Genomic DNA, 10764 nt, shown 5'->3' on the forward strand with positions numbered 1-10764 from the left:
GATTGATACATTTGGCTGGCTTTAGCATCAGGAGAGAGATGGAATCAAATCCTGCTTATGATCCCTACCAATTATATGAACGGGGGCAGGTCACTTAGTTTGTCTGAGTCTCAATTGTTTGCTTGCATAGTAATTCTTGTACCATTACTACCTCACAGGTAATTATAAGGATACAAAATGAAATAATGTGAATATAAGGCACTTTATAAAACATATGAAGATGATGAATGGAAAATGATGATGATACATTACATTCAAGTGCATTCCATTTTTTTAGTTTGAAATCAGTTCTGCAGAGAGCAGCTATATCTTAAGCAGTATGTCGTATGACAAATAAAATGTGCTTAAAGTAGTTATCATGATAATTACAACGTAAGTTCCTTGAGAGTAGGGGCTGTTTTGGTTTTGTCTTTGTATACCCAGGATATACCACAGTGGCCTGGTATACAGTAGTTGTTTAATAAATAAATATTGATTATTTGATTATAGCAATCACATTTATCAAGTTTTTTTTGTAAAACTCAGTATCAATAGTAGAATACTTCACAGCCAATAAAGTTATTTTTAGAGCATCCCCAGTTGACTGGAGGAAAATAGGAAACATTAACCTGGATCATACATTGTTAAAGGGTACTCTCCCAAACCTATTTTGTGACACAGTAGTGAAAAAAGACCCAGTCCACCTTAATCCATTTAGCCGTAGTAAAAGAATTTAATATTATGTGGCTTCTCTCTCAAATTAAGGGAACAACCACCACCAACACCACCACCACAAAAATGATATTCTCTATTTTTGTCCTCTAGTAAATGTTAATAAAGAGGTGAACTAATCGACATGTGTAATAGATTTTAAAAATTACATAATGCAAGTATATGTAAGTATTGCTATATTTGAGACACTCATGCCTTAACAATGGTCATCCAATACTAGATTACGGCTGCATGATAACTTCTGCTCTCTAAATCCAATTATATAGTTACTTGATTGGTGGATTCTGTCTTGATTAGGCATTCCCGTTGTATTAAAATAATGACCTAAAACATACCTGTGTTTATCCTTTTTCTCCAAAAGTGAGCATTGACCTACTCTTGTTCATTAAGAAATATTTCATCCATTACATACAGAATCACACAGAGGTTCATGGATCTGAGTTGGAAGGAATCTCAGAATATGTAGACTTGAGTGTGAATCTCCACTCTGGTTATTGACTACCTATGTGACCTTTGACAAGGCAGTCCAACTCTCTGAGCCTTGCTTCTTCATCTACAAAATGAGGAATTCCAATAGGTGATCTCTGAAGTCCTTCCCTAACTCTAGCTCTAGTTGTAATCCAATCAATATTACCATTCCTGGCAATGAGGATCACTATGTCAACCAATTATTACAATCATAATCCACCCAAATTCTGTGTCCAAAACATTCCTTTCTGGCTTCTGCTCCCTTCTGTATTATGCTTTCTCATTTGGATGTAAGTTTCTTGAGGTCAGGGTCTATCCTGCTAGCTCACATTTCTCTCCCTAGCAATGATATTTTTAATTATGTAACACATGTTCTCTTTTGTTCTCCACCATCACTCTAAAAGTGTGTTCTGAAATTATTTCATCAGATATTTGTTGATAATAGAAGACAGGTCAAAATAATTTTACATGTATTATCTAATTTGATTCTAATGACACCCCTTATGTACAATACTGTATAAATCATTAATGCTACTTTTACGTGTGAAGAAACCCAACAATCACATAACTAGTAATAATAGAGCTGAGATTTGAACCCACACTTTCAGACTATAAATTCATTGTCATTTTCACGATAGCATCATGGCTTAGGACCAAAGATACCACTGATTAGTATAAGAGAATAATTTAAAAGATACTATACTCACAATGTTCTGCACACAGTTCCTTGTTATTGTAATACTCACATTGAATAACAAATAGTTTGGCAACAGAATTTCAAAACCTAACAAACTCACATAAGAAAACAGTGATTAATCCACAGTTTATCCATTCAGTTATGTATGTATATACTACACACAAGTATGTATGAATACATATATATGCATATATACATGTATACAGTTGTGTTCCTATACCTATAATTACATAATTAAAAAGTATATATACATCATATATGAATACTTCATGAGCTTTGAAGTGCTGTAAAGTTATTAACTATAATTGCCACAACATTGTCTGGGTTCGTCAAGCTACAGTGGACAAGGGACTGCCATGGTGCAAAGCATTGTGTCAGTTCTTGGTAAATAATCGTCGAATTGAAATTTTGGTGGACATAAGGGAACTTGGAATTATGTGGATTCTTGGTCTCAAAAATTCATTTCAATTCAATCACATTAAGCATCTACTGTGTATCCCATATTGCTAGGCACAGGGAAAGATGAATACCTTAGATGAGATATCACTCTAGTCTTCATGGAGCTTATAGTCTAAGGGGGCTGGAATAAGACTCATAAACAACTCTATTGTATAATACTTAATAACAAATATACAGGAATGAAATAAAGTGCTGTGTAAGATCAGGATGGGGGGATAATTATTTACAAGGGGCATCAGAGAATATCTAGCTGTGGAGTTACACTTTAGCTAACTCTTCAAGGCTGGCCAAGAATTCAATAAGACAAGTGTAAACAAAAAGATGAAGTAAAAACAAAACTAAAGCATGCTTGAGAAACAGGGCAAAGTCTATTTTTTTTGTAAGGGGATTTTTTGGAGGTAAACAGTGATATGAGTTAAAAAATCATCCTTTACCTAAGGTACCAAATTGTATACGTACTTGAAATTTCTGTTTCAGTTGGCAGACAACATGGAGACTGCATCAAAAATATTGATAATGACTAGACCTGTGATGTCATTGATATGAGAAACTTCAAGGTGAGGAAATTCCCTCATCTGTTAAACCACTTCTCTGAAACTTATGGCTTTAGAGTAGCCTAGAAAATGAAAAGGTTAAGTGGTTTGCCCTGGGTCACACAGCCAGTGTATGTCAAAGATGTGACTTGAGCCCAGGTCCTCCTGGCTTTGAAGACTACCCAGTCCAATATGCCATGTCACATAGCATTGGTCCTCTGTCTTATATTAATCTTTAAATAACTGGCAGAGAGGCAACATGATAGAGTTAGCCTCAAAGTCAAGAAACCTGAGTTCCACATATGTCACAGAGACATACTGGATGAATTATCATGGACAAGTCATATAATCTCTCAGTACCTTAGTCAAATTTCAAAGAGGCAAGTAGATGTCCTTTGTCTTCTCTCATAACTCTAAACTTATGATCTCACAATTTTAAGTTGCAGAGCATGTTCTAGACATTTCCTCATTGAGAGTTCCCAATACTAGTAAAATTACATGTGCAGTTGTTATTTTTAATGCACAAAATAAATAGATTAGTTTAACAATAAAAATTCAATTATAGATTTCCCTAAAAAGAAAATATACTTGAAATCTTGCTAATAACATTATATTCAGGATCTGTTTTGTGAAACTGCCTGATAGGAGATGCCACCTTATAAAAGATCCTATACTTCATTAGGGCCAATGATAGATTCACATTTTATAAAAACAGCACATCCATTTATCACTGTCATTATTAATAGTTTATATTTAATTAATGCTTCAATTTTGCAAAGCACTTTCTTGACACAACCTTGGAAGAAGAATCTAGGTGGCATAGTACTTTGAGTGTTGGATCTGGGGTCAGGAAGACGTGAATTCAAATTCTGCCTCAAATGCTAACTAGACATATAAGTCTGGCCAAATTATTTAATAATTAAAATTATTTTTTGTAAAGTCCTTTGCAAACCGAAATTCTTTATTATTATTATTATTATTATTATTATTATTATTATTATTATCAAAGCCAACATACCTCATAGGGGTATTATGATGATGAAATGAGATAACACATGTAAAATATTTTTCAAAGTTTAATGTGGTTTATAGCAATTTTAGATATTGTCATCATTATTATTAATTGCCTCAATAAGCTAAGAAAGATTCAGAAAATTGTGACTACCAAAGTCATAGTAAGTGGCAGAGACTCATCCATGCCTTCTTATTCGGTCTAGTTCTTTTTCTCCTACATATACGCCTGAAGGATGAAGAAATTAAGAGATGTCAGATAAGGAAAAGCCTTCTTATTAATGAATTTTTCAGTTATCTGAACCTAACTTTTTAAAGTACTAAAACATCAAGAAAAAATAATGGAAATATATTTTAAAGGCATTATACATTTCCTTGTCTTCTTAAACATATTCAATATAATTTAACCTTTTCTTAAAATAGTAGCTCAGATTTATATAGTACTCTGAGGTTTTGTTCATCACATTCTTTACAACAGAAAAAGAGAGAACTTTGGGTCTGGGTTTTGACCCATCTGAGCCAAATCAAAGTTCTGTATTTAGTACCAGAGATTTATAACTGAACATGACTTACGAAATCCTCCGTCTTACACTCTCACACTAAGATAATTAACCTGATGTCCAGAGAGGTATACCAACTTTCCTGTGATCACATGGATAGTCAGATGCAAAACTGCTCAAATTCAGGTCCTCCCATTTGAGAGACAGTGTTGTCTATATTTCACTGTCACTGCCTAACTACTTAATTGACTTTAGATACATCCTTTCACTTAACTAAACCTTAAATCCCTCATCTGGAAAATGAAAGCTGTGGCAAATTCTATAATCCCAAATAGGTAGTACAGATTTGATCATGCCCATTTTGGAGATCAAGAAACTTAGTCTCAGAATTGTTATGCAAGTTTTTTATCCTAGAATTGAATCCATACCTCCTATCTCCAACTCCCATGAACTGTCTACTCTCCACGCACTGCTTCCAGGTATTATACTATTTTATTATAGCAATTTTGACTCTAATCTGTTATTTTTAAAACAACATCAAAAGTTGGTTGTATGCTTTGTGCAAAGCTATCTGATGGCAACCTAGGCAGCTTCTAAGAGACAGAGTTGGGCTGAACCAGAATTAACCCTTGATCTTCTACAAGGCAGATTATAAATCACACTAATTTCTTATTTACTTAATTTCCATCTTTCCCCTAACTGAGGTGGGTCCCTAACAAATAATGCTTCCACTGTCCCAGCCTTTCACCTGGGTAAAGAATAACATGTCAGAGCATGTAGACACCTAATTGTAATCTCTAGCCTACTATATCAATACCTTATCCTGCCCACAGATCCAGTAGCAAAGAGGGAAGCACAACACCTCTCCTTAATGAGAGCCAGTACTTCTACCACCATAACCATTGTTCTCTTCCTCCACTTTTCCAGTCCCTTGCCTCCTCTTCCTCCCCCAGGCCCCAAACAATATATTCAGAATTTGCTGAAAAAACCATGTGGCTAAAAACAAAATTTTAATGAATTCCCTTGTGATTCAACTACCAAGGGCTAATGCCTAAATCACCTGACACCGGATTCCCCCTGATGGTCAGTGGATACATAGGATTCCCTTTACTTCACTCTGTCATCTAGACTGGCAAGATTTCTGATGCAACTATTAATACTACCTGTTTGTCATGACCAAATTCTGAGATGCCAGACTCTGAAAATTAAAGGTAGGTACTTTTGACACTGAAAGATGAAATTATGAATTGAAAGATGCAGGAATGAAACCCATTCTCCACCCTGACAGAGTTGTGGTCCACAATACTATTGATATCACCATTTTTCCAAGGATGAATATTTTCTAAAGGTTAAATTCATTTCTTTTTTAATTCAGAACAATTCTAGCTAACTGAATCTACATTTTTCCAGGGAAAGATTGTTCTGCTAAACATACTTCATAAATTTAGAGATGATGATAGAAAACAAATGACTGACTTGGGTCAATGGAAATGTTTTCAAACACTTCCCCTGTCACTTCATGTGTGATATTGGACAAGTCACTTAGCTTCTTTCAACCTCAATTTCCTCATCAGTAAAATAAAAGGGTTGAACCAGAAGTCTCTAAATTCCTTCCAGTTATACATCTGTGGGTCTATAAGCACTTATCTGGCATATTTCAAGGGGGAATACTTGCATTGGGAAAGAAGTTGAAAGAGTAGGAGGTGGGGTCATTGGATTATAAAAGCATAGAGTCTGTGGTGGAAGGGACCTCAGAGTCCATTTAGTTTGACTCTCTACATTGGCTTTCATCCCTTCTAACCTAAGACTCTGTAGGTACTTTTATGAATACAAACTTCAAAGAGTGTTAGAATTGGAAGAAAACTTATAACATTTTTTGGAGGGGTGAAGGCAGAGTAATTGGGGTTAAGTGACTTGCCCAAGGTCACACAGCAAGTAAGTGTGTCAAGTGTCTGAGACTGGATTTGACCTCAGGTCTTCCTAACTCCAGGGCCTGTGCTCTACTCACTGTGCCACCTAGCTCGACTGAAACTTATAGAATTTTTAACATTCCTCTTTATTTTACAGAAGAGGATATTAGGGTTCATGTAGGGTCATTGGATTATAAAAGCATAGAGTCAGTGGTGGAAGGGACCTCAGAGTCCATTTAGTTTGACTCTCTACATTGGCTTTGATCCCTTCTAACCTAAGACTCTGTAGGTACTTTCATGAATACAAACTTCATAGACTGTTAGAATTGGAAGGAAATTTATAGCATTTTTTTGGAGGAGTGAAGGCAGAGTAATTGGGGTTAAGTGACTTGCCCAAGGTCACATAGCTAGTAAGTGTGTCAGGTGTCTGAGGCTGGATTTGACCTCAGGTCTTCCTGACTTCCGGGCCTGTACTCTACTCACTGCGCCACCTAGCTCGACTGAAACTTACAGAATTTTTAACATTCCTCTTTATTTTACAGAAGAGGATATTAAGGTTCAAAGGCATATTTAACTTTCCCATGGATATTTCATCATCAAATGAGTCATAATTTCCTTGATATGATTACTTCCTCTAAGATCATGTTACATCCATTTTGCGTCTTTGTAAATAGTCTTCAAAAGTTACTGTGGTAAACAAACAAAAAAAAACAAGCAAAAATATACAAAAATTCATTGCCTTGTGAACCACCAACTTTCTGGTGATAGGCTTCTCTAATTTAGCTAGTCCTAGGCTACTTGACACATAATCCATTGCAGGACTCATATTCCCTAAAGCCTTTTAAATTAGACTGAAAATGTCAGAGCTTGTGGTCGGTTGGTAAAGACTCGTAGAGTTTGTATTTCATAACATGTTTTGATATGAAGAGGCACAATTATGGTATAAAGTAACAGATTTAGCTCAAGATTTCTTCCTGAAAATAAGTCTTGATTAAATAGTTGAACAATAACCTAAATGCATATTTTCTAGTTTTAAATAAATTTTAATAATTTTTTTGTCTTAGCTCAAATATTCTATCCTTTTTTATGTTATTAAATGTAAGTGTATATTACATAGTTGATCTAAAATATTATTTAGGGATTCAGTTAAACCTGAGATTTCATTCGTATTTGAAACTCCCAGGTGAGGAAACTCTACCAATGAAAGTCAGTACCTTCTATGCAACTTATATTCTTTGAAAGTTATCTAGGGCAATGAGAGATCACACTTTCCACGTTCACATAACCAGCATGTGCCACATAGAGGAAATGAACTCAGGTCTTCATGGCCAACTTTCTATCCACTATATTACACTGCATCTAAAAATTGCATTTAGATTTTTTTATGTCCACCCTTTACTGAACATTTATTTCCCTTATTATCCTCATTAAGCAAACATGTGATTGTGGTTAGGTAGCCATTAATCAGAAGTAAAATTATATTTTTTTGCTAGCTTACTCTGTACTTCAGCACATGGAACCCAGACTGCATCAAAGCCTTTCCTTGGTACTCCTTTCCTTCAGTCAGAATATGTACTCCTTTTTTACTGACACAAATTCTTTACCTTTACTTGATTGTTCTTTATCACACTCTGGTAAAGACTTAGTGAGTTCTATATGCACATTGGGGAACCACAATTGTTTCTGAGTATTTAACTTATAAAGTCTTTGTTCTTTTTGTAAACCCTTTCATGACATTGGGCAATAAGTCTAAAGTCTCTCATATTCTGAAACTGAGGTGGCAGGTTAAAAACAGCAATAAGAAATAAACAGTAACTATTTATTAACTGTAATAAATAGCTGATATATATATATGTATATATATATATATATATATATATAGTGCTCACATTTTAAAAGATGCTTTGAATTTTTTTTCTCATTTAAACCTTACAACAACTCTGTGAAGTAAGTATCAATATTAATATCCCCACTTTATAGATGAGGTAATTGATGTTCAGAGAGGTTGTATTTACACATGTTCACATAGCTGTTAAGTGTTGAGTTGGGATTTGGATAAAAGTGTTTTTAAGTCCAGAAATCAGTCTATCTACTATAACATACTGCCTCACCCACTTTTCTGCCCAGTCAGTTTCCAATCAGTCTGAGCAGCATGTATTAGGATGGGAACCATGTCATCACCATTCTCCCCCTCCCTGAGCACTTCTAGCTATTGTTTATATACATAATGATGCAAACTGACACAAACTAAAATGATTTTATGTGAGTCTCTTTTTACAGGAAAACTGTTTCTTTCCATTCTGGGGTTTGAGATAAATCAAATATCGTCTGAACTTTCATTTCAATTAAGGTAGCCACATAAGGGTCAGACACCTGAATGTCTGGCCTAATAAATGTGTACATCAGAATAACTCAGTCTCTAGGAAGCTAGGTCCTTGAGTAGATCCTCACACCAAATCAAAACAGAGGAAAATTGGGAGGGTTGTTGAGGCAAGTTTATCGCACATTAGCCTAAGTGGATATATAAAAATGAAGCATGTACTGTAGAAAGTACAACAGTTCTTCTGTGAGAGGACCTGGGTCCTAGTTCTGGATTGAACATTTAATTATGTGACTCACTGTAAATGTCTTAGCCTCAAATTTCTCATCTGAATAATGGGAAAAAATATTTATACTTTTTACCTTCCAGAAATGTTGGGTGAAAAGTAAAACTTTAAACCTCTATAGAAATGGGATTAGTTATATGGTTTTGACTAAAGAAGCATCTCAAAAATAAGACATTTAATAAATCTATTAATTATGAAAGTATACCCTCATGGTAGAGCTGAAGCACTCCCCAAGAGCCAACAATACCCACTCCGTGAAAAATCAACAACTTCCTACATGTCTAGTTCAGTGATTCTTTTTCTCCCCACTTATCATCCTCATGATGTCTCTGTGGCATTGGACACTGTCCTCCCTCGGTTTCAAGAGACTATACTTTCCTTCTCTTCCTACCTTTAATAATAATAATAGCTATCATTTATATAGTACTGCAAGGTTTGTGAATGGATATACACATATTATCTTATTTTATTCCCACAACAACTGTGGATGGTAAGGACTATTAATATATTTATTTTAGTTATAAAGATCCTGAAGCAGTCAGAGAGTAAGTGGCTTGCCCAGGATCATACACCTTTAGACCATGATCCCTGTTGAAATGCAACCCCTCCTGATTAGTTATATTTCTTTTACACATTAGTAAAAATATCATTCAGATACTTTATTGAGAATAGAAAGAAATAGTTCAAAAACTGGAAAGATCACATGAGATCATGTATGGAAAGCATCTCTATAACATCTCTCATATCTGTAACCCTCATTCCAATCATATGGCTACTACCCTAGTTTAAGCCCGCATCATCTCTCATCTGGACTATTGCCATAACTTCCCAATTGGCCTCTCTGTTTCTAACCTTGCTCCCCTCTGATCCATCATATATTCAGCTGTCAAAGAACATTTTTGTAGTATGCATTGGCCCATGTCACTCTTTTGCTCAAAAATCTTCACTTAGTCTCTGTTGTCTCCTGCATTCAAAGCACATCCCTCCATTTCACTTTTCAGTGACACTCTAGTTACACTTTCTAGTATTATTGCACTTGACCTTCTTGGCCTCTACATTCTAATCAAATATGTTGTTCTCTATACATGGCATTCCATTTCCAATCTTTTTTACTTTGAACTTTATGGTCATAATTTATGTCTGGAAAGCACTCCATCCTAACCTCTTTTTCTTAGAATGCCTAGCTTCCCTCTACACTTAGTTCAAGTGCTGCCTACTATACAAGATCTATCCTGAGCCCTCCAGTAGTACTTTCTGAAGCCCTTCAGAAATTATTTTTTTAATTTGTATATAGCCAGCATTGCATAGTGTATAGAGTGAACTTCAGAGTTAGGAAGATATGGTTCAAGTCCTGTCACTGACACATTCTGGCCTCTCACCCTAAGAAAATCACATCTAGTTACTCTCTCCCTGTATTCCATATTTACATGAGGTTTCCCCAGAATAAAATGTAAATTCTACGAGAGAAGGTATTTCTCTGTGTGTATGTGTATGTGTGTGTGTGTGTGTGTATGTGTGTGTTTGAATGACCAGAATAGTGCCTGACAGTCACCTAATAAATGTTTGCAATGAAAACTTAAAATTCTCTTTAAATGTCAACTGCTTTTTATATATTATGGTATACTGATTACAATATACTATTATATATTATACAAATAAACTGTACTTATAGTGTGAACTATATTCAATATATAATTATAAAATATACTATATGCTAATAGACCATACTTATTTGAATGTAGCATTTTATTAATATACCATATACTAATATACCATGTTTATTGCAATACCCTATATGCTATACTTATTACAATACACTATTACTATTTTAGTGTCAAGAAAAATGCCCAGATCAGAAGGCTGGGAACC

The sequence above is a fragment of the Trichosurus vulpecula genome, chromosome 8 (genome assembly GCF_011100635.1).
Source record: "Trichosurus vulpecula isolate mTriVul1 chromosome 8, mTriVul1.pri, whole genome shotgun sequence".
Classification (NCBI taxonomy): Eukaryota; Metazoa; Chordata; class Mammalia; order Diprotodontia; family Phalangeridae; genus Trichosurus; species Trichosurus vulpecula.